The 16114-nt window shown below is 36.9% G+C and overlaps 1 long non-coding RNA gene across 1 annotated transcript in view; it reads right to left on the bottom strand.

The window, feature by feature from the left end:
• Positions 1-16114, bottom strand: part of LOC135479571 (uncharacterized) — a 139216-nt gene that overhangs the window by 2577 nt on the left and 120525 nt on the right. Inside the window, exon 4 of the long non-coding RNA XR_010445864.1 lies at positions 2770-2928. This is a non-coding gene — a long non-coding RNA (uncharacterized LOC135479571). The remainder of the gene's footprint in view (positions 1-2769; positions 2929-16114) is intronic.

The following is a 16114-nucleotide window of genomic DNA, read 5'->3' as shown; positions in this document are numbered from 1 at the left end:
ACTGACTGTTGATATGGTTACTGATCGACAAACAGGTAAACAAAAACTCACACGTAGTAAACACTAATTTTCTCAATGGCATATTTTTGCTTCAATACGCTGTCATGTTGGAATATCATTGTTGGGTGTGTGCGTGAAACTAGGAAAAACACATGTTTCAAAACATATCGTTCTGATCAACCTTTATGTGTTTTTGTACGCACTAAAAAAAGCTGCAATTACATGCCTAAATATTCGATTTTAACAACATGGGCATATATGCACGCCTTATGAATCCACAACACAGAAATGTGGAGAGACAAGTGTGGTTAAATTGCTGTATAATTCAATGGAGCGAATTACCCACGCAGAAATTCCAACCGAATTCAACCTGTTATTTGAAATGGAAACACAACATAAGTTAGAAGGAAACGGGCAACGGGTATTTCATCTGTGTGTCACCAATGCCAGATGTTCTATGCGAGACCAAAGATCAAACGGGACAAATGACAATAGACCGGGGCCTGTGACCTCGTAGTCCCGGAAGATACTTGGTTTACTCAAAAAACAGATCGAAAAAACTAGCGGACGTAAATAGACTGGCATATGGTGAAGTGAGAAGGGAAGGTGAACTGAATGACAAAAACAGATGTTGGAATCAATATATAAGAACGACGGTTGAGCATTGGGTTTAGCTATACATGGACTCGCTGCCATAAATCAAATCGTTGGACCGATGATGACAAAATAGTATAAAACGGGGGGGGGGGGGGGGCATATATCCACGCGAGGCCGATATTGGCAAGCATCTAATAGGCACATCTATTATCTCTCACACGGTCCGATTCCACATGAATGACTAGATGCAGAAAACAAAGACACCATAATAGAACCCACATGAAACAAGGGGGCATCGTGGAAGTTATGGCTTTAACAAATCAATGACAAACAGATTATAGTTCTCGGCTGTTCTCGAAAGAAAAAAAAATCTGTGTAAATAAAGCACGACGTTTTGGGAGGTTGTTTTTTTTAAAACATGTGTAAATAATCTGTTCATTCAAATTCGTTGTTCTTAGGTGTACAGTGCTTTATAAGTATCCTTACAGCATCGCGCTAATACACAAAACCTACCCATCATTGTTTATTATTTTGACACACATTTTATATAAATATAAAAATTTTGCATGGTGCGTTATTATTTACAGTCTTCAATCGAACTTAATTTTCCAATTTCGTATAATCCTGTGCGCCATTGCGTAAAAAAGACAATATGAGCTTAACAAATAAATAAATGTAAAGCCAATTTGTTGGAGATGTTCCACAGAGTAACTGCTACCGCTTGTTCACAATACACGTTTACAGTGATTATATATGACGATTACAGACGTATCACAACAGAATAACCAATGTATTTTTGTTACTGAAAAAACTGACAAGGTATTCGAGTGAATTCATTAAAATATATGTCGCGAGAAATAAAGACATAATCCAGACAAATCTTATGATCTGAGTAAATTTAACACCACATCACAACTAGCAATCTGCCTAAGAAAATCACAAAACGCAAGGTGGATTTGAACTTATGATATCAGCACTATATATATTAAGGTCAAATTTGGTCACAGAGTAACATACTTTAAGAGTTAACTGTTTGATTGATTTGTGGGTATATCACCTCATAAAGGATACTTTGTGGCACTGAGACAGTTGTTTCTTACCATGATTAGCGCATTTAAAAACGTTGAAGTTTATAACAAAATAAAACTAGTGAAATCAACTACACCTGGGATAATGAAGCTTACATGTATTAAACCCGGGTGGATACTGGTACATATCATACTCCGTTGAATTTATTTATTTATTTATTTGATTTGTGTTTTACGCTGTACTCAAGAATATTTCACTTATACGACGGCGACCAGTATTATGGTGGGTGGAAACAGGGTAGAGCCCGGGGAAACCCATAGTCCGTTGATTTATAGAACTTCAAGCGATCATATATATGTGTTACTACAGGCCTCTAACGTCAACGTGTTGCATCCCTCTACAAGAGAATGTTCTTAAAAACATTTTAGCCTCTCATCAATGCAGTCGCTGTGAGTTCAAGTCCAGTTCATGCTGGCTTCCTCTCCGGCCGTACGTGGGAAGGTCTTCCAGCAACCTGTGGATGGTCGTGGATTTCCCCCGGGCTCTGCCCGGTTTCCTCCAAACATAATGCTGGCCGCCGTTGTATAAGTTAAATATTCTTGAGTACAGCGTAAAACACCTATCAAATAAATAAAAACATTTTCTGCATGATTAATTTGCTGAATTCTTTGTTGATTGGTTGTTTATGCATGCAGCCATGGCAAATTATTTCACAGCATGTGTAAAGACGAGTATCTATACATTTAAATGGTCATTTTGTTTTAACTTTATCACACTGTCCTACTGTCACAGAAATTTTGTTTAAAGTACATGAAGTCACCATTCATGTATTTATTTGATTGCTTTCATTACACGCTCTTCTCAATAGCTCACTTATTTGACGACGGTATGCGGTGTACCGGTAGAAAAAACTGGGTCGTCGTTCAAAGATATATGTGTTAATTTCTATTCCATACACAAGATTCAAGTTATTGCAAAGGTTCAAAAGAATTCTAACATTAATACAGCAGTCCGAATTCCTCGCTAGTGGTTGTTTTGTTGAGCACCGAGCAGAAAGGTGAACCGGGGACATTTAAGCTTGCATATTAATGCGAAAAAAATTAAAATCTTGTTTTCGCTGAGCAGATTTTTTAATGAACCAACCTTCTCGGTACAGATCTGTCATTTTAATTCTTTATGTTTGACGAGTCGGTGAAAGGCTTCAAACGCTCGCCATGCTGGAACTCTTTTGTGCCTTTGGCCCCACGTGCAAAGGTTTCAAAGGAGCAGACGACACGTCACTCATGTGTATCCGAGCTCCCCCTGCGAAGAGAAGATAAAGATGTCGTCAGACTTGGAGAAGGGTTTCACCCAGATCTCAACTCATTAGCTCAAGAAACAGCCGAGTTAGGGAGAGTTAGAGACCGTCTGCGTTCTCAAACAAACCATTCGCGGCGGTTCGCAGAGAGGAAATCATAAATATGAATGCGATAAAAAAAAGTCGTGTTTCTGCTTGAATAGGCAACGTCCCTGCAAAGTTGCAATTTATTCAGCTCAGAAGTTCACTGATATAATATGGTCACATAAAATTGAAATTCCACTCTACGGCAAAAGTAACATTGCTGAAAAGATTTTAAAATGTCAAACTTATTCGTGGTATTAACAATCAAAGCAGAGCGACATAAAATGAGTGTAAAACGTACGTGCTATACTAATATCAACACCCCATATCACTGAGCACGTGGTTAGCTTTCTTACATAGCTTTCTTACATGGCTTTCAAACCAAAAGGGCCCTGTTTTTAACCTATTATCATTTTATCAATCTCTTTTGTAAGATTCATCATATGACCATTCTTTTTCATTTATCTGATTGTGTCTAACGCCATACTCGGAAACATTATACATTATGATGGTAGGATACCGGGCAGAGCTGTGAGGAACCCCCGACCACCTGCAGGTCATTATATCGCAGCCAAAAACATTAGAATTCGTCTTTTCCCATAGTAATATTCAATAAAGGTAACAGCCTGTTAAACAATCATTATTTCAGACAGATAAGATATATGAATGTGTCTACGAGGGTCATTTTAAGCGTACGCGTGGCCTCCGAGGCCGAGTTGGTTATCGCGCCAGGGGCCTGTGGGTTTAAATTCAACTCATGCTGGCTTTTTCTCTGAGTTTCCCCCGGACTCTGTCCGCTTTCCTCACATCATAATGCTGGTCGCCGTCGTATAAGTGAAATAGTCATGAGTACCGCGCAAAACACCAATCAAATAAATAAATAAATCAGTAAATAAATCAATTAATCAATCAATCAAGCATACGCTTTGAATGCAAACTGACTGATGCATATATACGTCTGCTTTTGGTTCTCTTTAATTCCTTAGTCCCGTATTATATACCGTGCTATAGCCATGGATTTCTAACCAAATTTAACCTAGTACATTCTGACAACGAGCTGCAAATTGTGTAATTAACCACCAAGAGTTTACACAAGAAGCACAGCAGTAAAATGAAAGCCTCATTCAAAATTGACCTTAGATAATCAACGCTGTTTGCATGTTTGTAAAGGTATGGTTTGGAGTGCCGCGCGTCCCAAAGCTTTCCTCCACCCCTAAACCCGACCCACATCACAGTGTACAGTGAAATATTTTTAGGTGGGGCGAAAAATACAAATGAAATAAATTATAGATTAGTTCAATACTAGAGCACAAAATCGTCTTTGTACAAACGATATCAAAATCCATGCACTTTTGATATCAGTAGTTAAATCTCCGTTTTAGCACTTTTGATCTTTACAGTTCTCGCGCCTCCACCACACCATTTAACGGTCGCTAACCCCATCTGTATTTGAGGCGAGAAGAATTAAACAAATCCGTTCAGAAAACAATGAATAAAACGTGGCAAACGCCTGGTATGACGTTTTTATTGTTGCTAAGGTTTTAAATTCACAAACCAAGCGTTATAAATAGACTAACCACAGACCATTCGAATTGTCAGACCGTGGTAATAATCTCATCTCCTCTAATTAAAGCCCTTGTTTCTAATGACTCGCACAAACAATGCCTGTTTATTTAATATCTGGTCTCTAATCTAACTAACGAATGTAGTCTTCAGCAAAGTAAAACAAGCATCAAGTCATTAAGCCATTAAAATGTGGCTCGTACATTACATTTAAGGAAAAGAGAAAATATTTGACAACAGTAAGTGGGCACCTTTGATTAGTCTGAACTTATCATTAAAGGAATTTAGAGGCTTGCACAGCCTGAAGTCTGTATCATAGACACCGCGACAGGAGTTCAGATCCAGGTCTCGTTTATTTGATTCTATAGTCCAGGCAAAGTCCGGTCATTATTTTGCTGTCATTTACAAACCTCCAACAACTGCTTTGTTTCAACGAAAGCGGCCCTTCAGGAAACGCAGATTGCATAATTGCGAACATCGTTATGTTATTGACGAATGCAGATAATAAAAAATACATTTTTCTAATACAGAAATTAAACGATATATACAGAGTAAGTTGTTCAATCATGAATTGATTAATTATGTGCTGTAAAAAGCTATACACCTAACATACCTTTCCATTTAACACGTGGCTTATTAAATACTGTATTATTACAGCAAACCAGAAAAAAACATACATGATAATTATGCCTCATATTCAGAATATGTAACTCATGAAAATTCTACAGTTTACAGAAAGTTGAAACAAAATGATAATTATTCCTAAAACAACTCCAAATTATATATTCTACGGTAAACCAGAAAATACATACATGATAACTGTAACTCAAATAACCGCCAACATGTAATCTATTAAATATTATATTCTACAGTAAACCAGAAAATACATATATGATGTCTAGCTCTCATTTACCCGTCAAAATGTAATCTATTAAATATTACATTCCACAGTAAACCAGAAATACATATATGATGTCTAGCTCTCATTTACCCGTCAAAATGTAATCTATTAAATATTACATTCCACAGTAAACCAGAAAATACATATATGATGTCTAGCTCTCATTTACCCGTCAAAATGTAATCTATTAAATATTACATTCCACAGTAAACCAGAAAATACATATATGATGTCTAGCTCTCATTTACCCGTCAAAATGTAATCTATTAAATATTACATTCCACAGTAAACCGGAAAATACATATATGATGTCTAGCCCTCATTTAACCGTCAACATGTAATCTATTAAATATTATATTCTACAGTAAACCAGAAAATACATATATGATGTCTAGCTCTCATTTACCCGTCAAAATGTGATCTATTAAATATTACATTCCACAGTAAACCAGAAAATACATATATGATGTCTAGCTCTCATTTACCCATCAAAATGTAATCTATTAAATATTACATTCCACAGTAAACCAGAAAATACATATATGATGTCTAGATCTCATTTACCAGTCAAAATATAATCTATTAAATATTACATTCCACAGTAAACCGGAAAATACATACATGATGTCTAACCCTCATTTAACCGCCAAAATGTAATCTATTAAATATTACATTCCACAGTAAACCGGAAAATACATATATGATGTCTAGCCCTCATTTACCGTTCGAATGGTCTGTGGTTAGTCTATTAAATATTACATTCCACAGTAAGATACATACATGATAACTATATCGCTAACATACACAAACAGTTACATTTTGTTAAACAATGTGCTCTAATTCTAACTGACCTCTGTACAAGCTATTTTAACCATGGGGTAACAAGTCTACAAAACCCTCTCAACGACCCTAATACACATACTTTTAAAAAGTCCCCTTCTCAGCACATCGTCTGGGAGATGCGACAGTCAGCTGACGGAGCTCTAACAGTAAAAACATAGCGGTTAGTCACGACCTCTTAGCTCGCCATTCTTTAGATCTTTCTCCAGAAGCGATTGATGTCGTAGGCACTTAATAAGTGACACCCACTTTAACAGGGCTGGTAATTTTCACAACAACTTACTTCGTATCCTCGGTTAAGGGACCAAATATGTTGGCGACGTTTACTATGCAGTGGTACACTTCAGCCACATTTCGTCACTACATTTTTTTTTTGGGGGGGGGGGGGGGTAAAATCCATCGTCGTGTTTTAACTTAGTCAGCGCTACCTTCATCCGCACCCCACCCGAAAAAGGTATGAATTTATATCCTCGAAAAATAGAAAAGTAGTAAGGTTATATAAGTAGGCCATGTCAGCGTGTTGCAAACTTCAAAGTGGAATTCAACCAAAACGAATTTCTTCACGGTTAGCTTAAAAATGCGTCATAAAATCTTCCCATTAATTTATTTTATATATTTGATTGCTTTTTTACGCCGTGCTCAAGATTATTTCACCTACACGACAGCGATCAACATTGTGTTGTAAGGAAACCGGGTACCTTTTATTAACAAAACTATTATATACTTAACAAATACAATGAATAAAGGCGAGATCTTAATATTGAAATGGAAGCCGTAAATGCTATTGACCATGACAAAGGTAAATGTTTCAGTGTCATTTGGAAATTGGTGATGGCATTATTGCAGGAACCGATTATTATGGGCATACAAAAAAGTTTTGATGGAGAGAATCTCATTAAGTCCGTTAGTTTCAACATTAAATCGTCGTACTTAATGTTTTTTTTTAAGGTGGGCTTACATAAGAATCATTGCCCTTTAATGGTATTTAATACCATTTAACTCACATTTGGTGCAATGATACAACTTCCGCAGGCATATTTTCGAATAAAAGCGTCAGCTGATTAAAACCTTATACACAGCGAATTAAGCCAGACTAACGAGGATGTTATGACATACGTCTGTATTCACGAACTATAGTAAAGCTTTTGTTTCCAAGAGGCCCGTGTTAATAGTCAACGAACACAATAAAGGTTGACATAGTTTTTTAATCACTGGATGGGTGAAGGATTCATTACCAGTCATGAATGGCTGGTTTACACGAGGCCAGAGGCCACTGTGGGGTGACAAAAAGCCGTCCCCGTTATCACCAGAGACAGAAAAACACTGGTAAATACAGGTAAAAAAAAAAAGGTATGCATATATTATGGCGTAAGAGGATCCGCCAACTACATCATCTACATACATGGGCCCGTCAGACAAATCGAAAAGTAGACATAAAGAAAAACCTCCGTGAACGTAGAACTCGATTTGTTCCGTGTCAGATTTTATCCTAGGGGCAAAATGCAACCTATTCCGCCTGAGTGAAGCGCAGTTAAAAGTAGATGCCAGGCGAGATTAGATGAAAGTTAACTACCCCACACTGAAACAAAGGAGCGTGTTGAAGAGTGAATGGCAAGGAGCAAAACATGTTATAAATTGTATCTCTGATTCGTTTATAGATACCGCGTGCAAATAAACAGAAAGGGTTGTGGAAGAATTATAACACTTGGTTAACTCTTCCCCAAAGCACGGAGGAGTGGTGTATATGTCACTTAAATATGACGTTTAACGCAGAGCATGAGTATTTTTTTTTTAATTTATTTATTCGACTTCTGTTTAACGTTATACTGTAGCATTTTACACTTACACAATTGTTGTGGGTTTCATGGGTGGGGGAAACCACCGACCTTTGGCAAGTTACTGACAAATTTTCCCCCAGGTATGAACATGCGTCATATAACGGTCTGAGACAAGGACCGTTAGACTGCGCTGTGTGGGTGTTGTCAACCGATTAATGTAACCTAGCAGCGATTAAAAAAAATCAAGCGTCTTAACCAATTGGGCACGGTCTCCTTCCCACATAGCGTCAAGAGAAGTAAGATGTTAAAAAATGAAATGAAAACAACATCCCGCCAGAACAGTTGTTTTAATCTAAGCATTGTTCATCCTGCATTGTAAGCTGTGGCAGCCGTTACTTATGAATTAAAGCTATAGTATCAGTAATTATTCCAGTCGTATCATGCCAGTGTACCCTTTAACAATTGGCTTTGTTGGTAGGATCTGTTGTGACGGGGAAGCAGTGGACATTGTGAAGCGCGCGCATATATATATATATATATATATATATATATATATATATATATACTGTACGCTCTGCGGTATAACAGAGTAGTAGCATGGCGGGATATATATGTCGATACCCGCGTTATATAGCATGTATTGCATATGTTCTGTTAGCATACCCGTTATTTTTTCTACAAGTGGGTTATGTGTATAACTTTGATACTAGAAGAGTGGGATAACGATTAAAACGGATACATTGGTGATACATTATCAGTTACATAATGTAATTATGTATATATATATATATATATATATATATATATATATATATATATATATATATATATATATGCATTAATTTATTTGTTTGATTGGTGTTTTACATGGCACTCAATTAAGGATATTTCACTTATACGACGACAGCCACGTAATTTGAAAATACCACATTAACAGATAATAGGCAGATACTTTTAAATTCTTATATGCAGTTAAAAGGACTCTGTGTATAGGAAAACAGCATGCCATTTAGCGAGCAACGTAGGAAAATACGGTGGAATTTAACATGTTCAGTTGCTCTAGCTCATCAGTATATATGTATTGTGTAAAGGTATATTTATAAGAAAGACATTAAGATGTAGGAATATGTAAGATTAGGGATTTTACAAGTACAACAGTTTTACCTGTGTAATATAGCGTATTACACGTAAACTGATGGACAACACATTGTATTCACTCAGTGGGATGAATTTATTTATTCATTTATTTATTTATTTGACTGGGATGAATTTATTTATCCATTCATTTATTTGACTGGGATGAATTTATTTATTCACTTATTTATTTGACTGGGATGAATTTATTTATTCATTTATTTATTTGACTGGGATGAATTTATTTATTCATTTATTTATTTGACTGGGATGAATTTATAAAACAGTTATACAATAAAACATAAACTAAAATGGAAGCAAACCTTATGCCGCGAAGATGAAATTTATACTATAACATTTTAAATCTCGATCAAAGATTTGCAAGGTTTGACACAGTACTTTGGTATGAGTACTTAAGATTAATTTACATAATCAAATTCATTGTGTAGTTCACCAGTTGATATGGCATAAGCTATGGTAGAAGACAACATGTACAGTATTCCCTAAAAGGAAGTGTGTACCAAAATGTTATGTCAACATTGTGTTTGTTTGACTTAGGATGTAAACAGATATTTGTACCACATCTAATTAAGTACAGAAATATTGTCAGCATGCGACTAATACACTATGCTACCCACTAATGACGTAAACTGTAGTTTATACATCTATACAATAAGCCGTTTAGAAGTCCCTTGGCACATTACACAGGCTATATGAAGTCAATAATCATATAAAAAATGCGACAAGATACTTATAGAAGCATTCGGCAAACGTTTAGAATACAATATGTATGGTAATACGCAAACAGTGTTCATACCTCCGGTATCAGTTAGTTGCTATGGCTATATGCAGACGAAAGGCGCGTGACACAGAAATAAATGGTATAACAGAGAAAACCGAAAGACAACTGGCAGTTAAACAAAAGCAGTTTCCACACGACTTCATCCATTCATACATGCAGATCCAGGGGGATTAGAGTTGAAGACAAAGGCTTAGCCAAGTGTTATACCTCGGTATTAGTGATCTTAGATAAAGTCCAAACGGCTTTATTAAAAGCCAATACCGCCATTATTGGAATCGCGCGTGCATTACGTCATCATGATCTACCGCGCGAGAAGGGTGACTGTCATGTCGGGAACCTCCGCGACTCGCTCCCGCCATAAGACTCGGTACATTTATGGCACATGTTTTGACCGTATCAGGAATCGCTGAAACAGCGGTCTTTTGTGTCCTTATCGTTGTAGCGGCTCATTACACAGGCAAGAATGGAGATAATATTATAGTATCATCTATAAATCCAATTTATTAGTAGTCGCGAACGGCAACCAGTAAAGCCGAGCTAGCAAAACATGGCTTTGCCATCAACTGGCCACGGATTCCTTCCGCTTGATAAAGCTTACCCTCCTTGGCTCCTTCCTGATGCCGCTTCCCCACCCCGATGCCTCTTTCCCTCAGTCCTCCCGTTCACCCGCCTATCCCAACCCTAGTCACAATAAACCTGTTATAATCGGCATTATTGAAGTAGTAATCTTGTAATAAGGCGTGACATAGGCCTCTTTACCGATATTAATCCGCCTTACTCGCAACACAGACACGTGCGCTCGCGCTCGGCGATGGCACAAATTTACATAAATTTAAATAAATTTTATCAGAAGCACCGGGAAAATTAATTACATTGACCGGTGCAATTCATAGAGACCACGCTGCTGACCCATCTGTTTTTCCAACTCTTTTTTTCACCCCCAATATCATCAGCAATATTAACAGCTATTCCTAATTGACGAAATGGTTATTGGCCGGAATTGGATCAGTGACTTCAAGGCCTAGAATTGGTTTTGAGGGGCCTTAAAAAATCCCATGAAAGTATTCCAAAATGAATCAAACAAACACCGTGTTGTTTGGTAAAAAGAAATATTTGCCGCTTGTATTTTCATTAGCTGGGTAAATCGTGTTGAATCACTCCTTGAAATATGACAAGAATTAAATTAACAAGAAGAGTTCTTTATTTCATGTACACACAACTTTTACTTTGCAAGTCGCCGAAGCAAAGACTTTATCTCATATTATATTGAATAGAAAGAAAATGGCGTGTTACAAAAATTGAATGAAAAAAAAGTGCAATGCCATATTAAGCACAGGTGCAAGAGGTAGTGGTTTTTCAAAGTTACATGACGGCTCTACACAGCACCGGTGACCTTTAAAAATTAATGGACGTCAAAGCAAAAAATCTGATTCTTCTAAATGTGGCTCAAGTTTTATGAAAGGCTTAAAGATTTCAAGAGATATCATACTTACGAGCCAATCCCAACTTACGAGTTAAGTGGTCCCAAGGACCTTGAAAAAATGGCCAAGGTCACAGAAAATGAATATGGGTCTTTCCAATGCCTAAGTGAACATGAGGGATAAGTTTGGTAAACCTGACTACCAGCGTTTAAGAGATGATGTTCTCAAAGGAATGGACAGAGGGACGGACGGGCGGACAAAAATCGTTACGTCAAAATATGCAGGGGCAAAATTTCTTTCATGCTTTAGATCGACGTTATATTAGATTGTTTTACTTCAAAAATATTGGCATTATAATTTGTTTAATTCCCTCTCTTAATAACAATAATCAATATATTGCATAACGTCGACATAAACTGTTTGTTTCCTAGGGGCTTCCCAGCACTTTAGGCTTTAAGTGAAGATATATTGACTGGGAAAACGTATCAATGCATACAAAATCTCACAATACACTTAACACGGGACGTTGGTTTTTTTCAATCGAACGGCCAAATACAACTGTGAGGATACAGCTGTTCACATGGTGCGCATATACAATTCACAACTGGAATTGGCCCGCACACATAAATAAATGCATATCTACGAACATGTATAACGCTCTCAGCTCTACTGACAATGTCTAATATGGAAATTTCTAGCTTCGCCTTAAACTGTGAATGTTAAATCTGCATCCCTAACCGTTTATTTATTGCTGTTTTCATGTATATACTTCACCGTAAATAAATCAGAATCCTAATAACAGCCATTCAGATTACGGTACGTATGGCACTGCAATAAAAAGCCAAATATATTGTCAAAACATTCTGCAAGAAAACACACAAATAAGACGCCTATCTGTAATAGTCCAAGGTACGCGTATAGATGATTAAAACCCTTTCTAAATAGTTCAATTAAATTTGCAGTGTCATAAGCCATATATATATTCAGCAGCTGGAAATAATGCAGTCAACATGCAGTTTTATGTTTCGTCAATTTTAGTAAAAATATATTTTCGGCAGCAAAAAAAAAAAAACACTCGTTGAAAATTTGTAACAGAATTTTTGTCTCTTCTGAAAAGCACCGCACTAACCAAGGCATTATATATGTATTTTCTGCAAATCTAGCTGCGATTTCGGTACAAAAACAAATGATGTTATATTTATCACGTTCAATCTTGCTGGCATGGCATACCCAAGCTATTGGTTAAAATTGAATATTCTCCATGTCTGTGGTATGGATGAATTAATATTTCTTTGGTTAAGAAGAACTTCGCAGCCTCGTGAATTTCAGATAACCTTATAAAGTGGATCGAAATCGGATTGGCGGGAATGACCTTGCTTCTTGCAAGGCCCGGATCTGACAGTTTCTATCCCATTACAAGGATGGGAAAAAAGTCGATTTGATATAAAACAATCAGGCGGAGAGCTGAATGCGGTGAGTGCTGTCTCCGTGATGACATTTTGCGAAACCGCGGCTGAGAATCTCACGACAAGAAAAGAATGGTTTTGACATGTTGTTAGGATTGTTGGACCACAGTGTAATGATCTTCGGAGAAGGAGAAATTCCTCGCAGACGTATTGAGGATCTGTCAAATTGAGTCGGCGGAGAATTGGTTAACCAAACCCGGGGGTTTCAAAGCTGCAGGCTTGTATCGGCTATAAACAGGCAGGCACACCTTGTTAACAAAACTCAGACGTTTCCATTATCTCTAGCATCGCTTGCAAGAATACCGTCGTCGTAACTGTTGTCTTATCGTTAATTATATCTTTGGTTTTCGTATTTTTCACAGTTTTGACGAAGTAAAGTTCAGTTAAATGGGCAATACTCTACATGCCATCAACAAAACATGTTTTGTCAGGAAATTTGATTGATTTACATTATACGATTGATTGACGGATCGAGGATAAAATTACGCCCAATAAATCAGAACTAGACAGCAAATCAAGGAATCACCTGATCGCTCTCCCCCGCTGACGAACCCATTTAGGACATACAAATGAAGGCAGATGTGCAAGGGATTTCTTTCTCTGACTGCATGTGACGTCATGGCCGTTCGTCGTGTAAAATGAGTTTAAAGCTTTCAGCTTCTTAATTGGCAAATCTGAGGTTCAACCCTGGGTTGGGTCATACACTTTTGGTTTTAGCACAGGCAATCTGGATACTTTCCAGTCCCAGCATATGTTTCTCACGGAAGTCTATAGCTACATGGGATACTGATAAGTATAACTACATAAAATCCGATATTTGTATGCCAGCGCTGGACGAAGAAAGTTATCGTGTCCACACCTATACGGACGTGTCAGTCCCAATACAGAGTTTCCAAACAGTTCAATATGCAACTCTTTCCCATGCAACCAGAAAAAAATAACGAAATACAATTGTTCAACAAGTCGAAAGGAATTCAATATCTTCGCTTGCATCTCAAAATAACCATGGTCTCGATCTTCAAAACAATAAAAACAATGATAAACAGGTTCTAGAAAACGGCTTAAGTTACAGAATTGAAACAAAAGGCTTCCAGTTGCCCAAAACCGGGTGTGTGCCACATTAAATAAGTTGGCGTCAAATTCCTTTTCCAGGAAGTCAAAAACCCATAACCGTGCACACTGATTCACTTAATTATCTACAGTTTCATTATTTATTGACAAAAAAGGCACCATTATGTTTTGGCCACAAATGAGAGCAAGCATTGTATCAGATTTGCATTTGTATTGCCGGAAGTTACTGCTTATCCTTGTCTCCTACGTGGGCTGAACTGTACGAATAAAGCTTAAATCTTTCTTCAAATTAGAGACATTTTGTCGAATAAATCAACAAAAATGATAGTGTAAGGTGTTTGATGAACTACGACTTCGAATTGTTTATATAGTGTATGCTGCAATTTGTAGACGTGTGTGAAAAATTTTACGATAATATGTCAAAGTAGAACATTCACAATACAAAATCTGTGTAGTAAGTAATAACAGGATAAGGGTGAAAAACACCCAAATAATCGAGAGAGGTAGGAGGTATGGTTTAGCACATCAGCATTTAGCATCTCGACGAGGCGATATGATCAGAAAGGAAAGCGAGAGGTAAAATCATGCAAACAAAAGACACAGTGAAGCGGAAAATGTGACTTACGTGAAACAATAGCAGGCAGGGATGTGAGACCGATACAAATTAACTATCACGAGAATAACATTAGTACAGCGAGGATATAGCAATCGACGTGGGGTAAGTTAGAGATAATTACAAAATTTGTGATGTTGGCGAAGGCGAGGGCTGTTGAGGGAAGGAGCATGTGGACTACTACGTAACTGAAGACATGTGCAGACTTTGAAAATGTCTGCAGGCTGATACACGTATGTGTGACGCCACCTTGCTTTTTTGTGTGACACCTTCTTGCTTTTAGTGAAGTTAGCAATTATGAACATTACAAAATCATTTTCTCAATAAGACGTACCCCCATATATATATATATATATATATATATATATATATATATATATATATATATATATATATATATATATATTTGCTTGATACCAAAAACCGTCATTCTCAACAGTAAATAGACTTATAGGGCGTACACATATTAGAATTATTAAATATCTGTTCCTTGTCTATTCACACCATTTTTTTTATCTAAAGCTAGAAAATCTAAAATTAGTGTATTAGAAATTACCGAAATGAGTCCATTGGCCTTAAGCTCTTCTATTATATTACAACGATAGCTTTATGTTCCATTTACTAAAATGCTATCTGATCTTATCACGTGAACTTCCAACGGGAGTGGACTCATGTCCAACACAGTAACAGCATTTTGGTGACCGATAATGATTTAAGCTTATATCGTTCAACAGATGGAACTAAGAGCTTTCATAGTTGATGGATACAGAAGTAAATATATCCCAGAATATATTTATGTCAACAGGTGCTTTGTAAAAGATTCAAACATCCAGGCATTTGCCCTTGAGGCTATTTTGGGTCCATGAGTTCTTGAAAGCGAACAATATTCGGCTATTATAAAGACCCATTACAAGATTTTCAATATATAATTAAAGCTGTTACGCCCCTTACAGGGATACCGGCGGGCCAATGTTCAACATCAGTCAGCCTGTTACATAGCCGTAAATAGCTCCACACACAGTACTCACGTTTAAATAATAATAACAACGATGATTTGTGAAACTTAAATATAAATGTCAAATTAAAGACCAAGCAATATCACTAGTAAACTTGTTCGTCTGTCACAATATATATATAAACAGTTTTAACTGGTTTATTTATTTATTTGTCTATTTCATGTTTTACGCCCCCCTAAAGAATATTTCGCTTACGCCACGGCAAGAACAGACTTAAAATCAGTACGCTGAATTACCTAATTTTAACTGTTTCATAATCATGAAAACAATGCTTCAAGCTTCAAATTTAGCTGACACATCCATGAAGCATCGGATTATGTACCATGGTAGGACTTCATCACATACGGGAACACATTTGTGCACATAGAGTCACGCAAAATCTCTTTGTATCTCACGCTGCGTGACGTCCAGCGGAGAGCCATTAACATGTACCGGAACAGACATTAAATTCTGGGCACCTGCATCTATGGGCGACTTCGGTTAAACGAGTATTATTTTTTTT

Source organism: Liolophura sinensis, chromosome 12 (assembly GCF_032854445.1).
Source record: "Liolophura sinensis isolate JHLJ2023 chromosome 12, CUHK_Ljap_v2, whole genome shotgun sequence".
Classification (NCBI taxonomy): domain Eukaryota; kingdom Metazoa; phylum Mollusca; class Polyplacophora; order Chitonida; family Chitonidae; genus Liolophura; species Liolophura sinensis.
The sequence above is the reverse complement of the archived record's forward strand: the minus strand, read 5'-3'. Positions and strand labels throughout refer to the sequence as shown.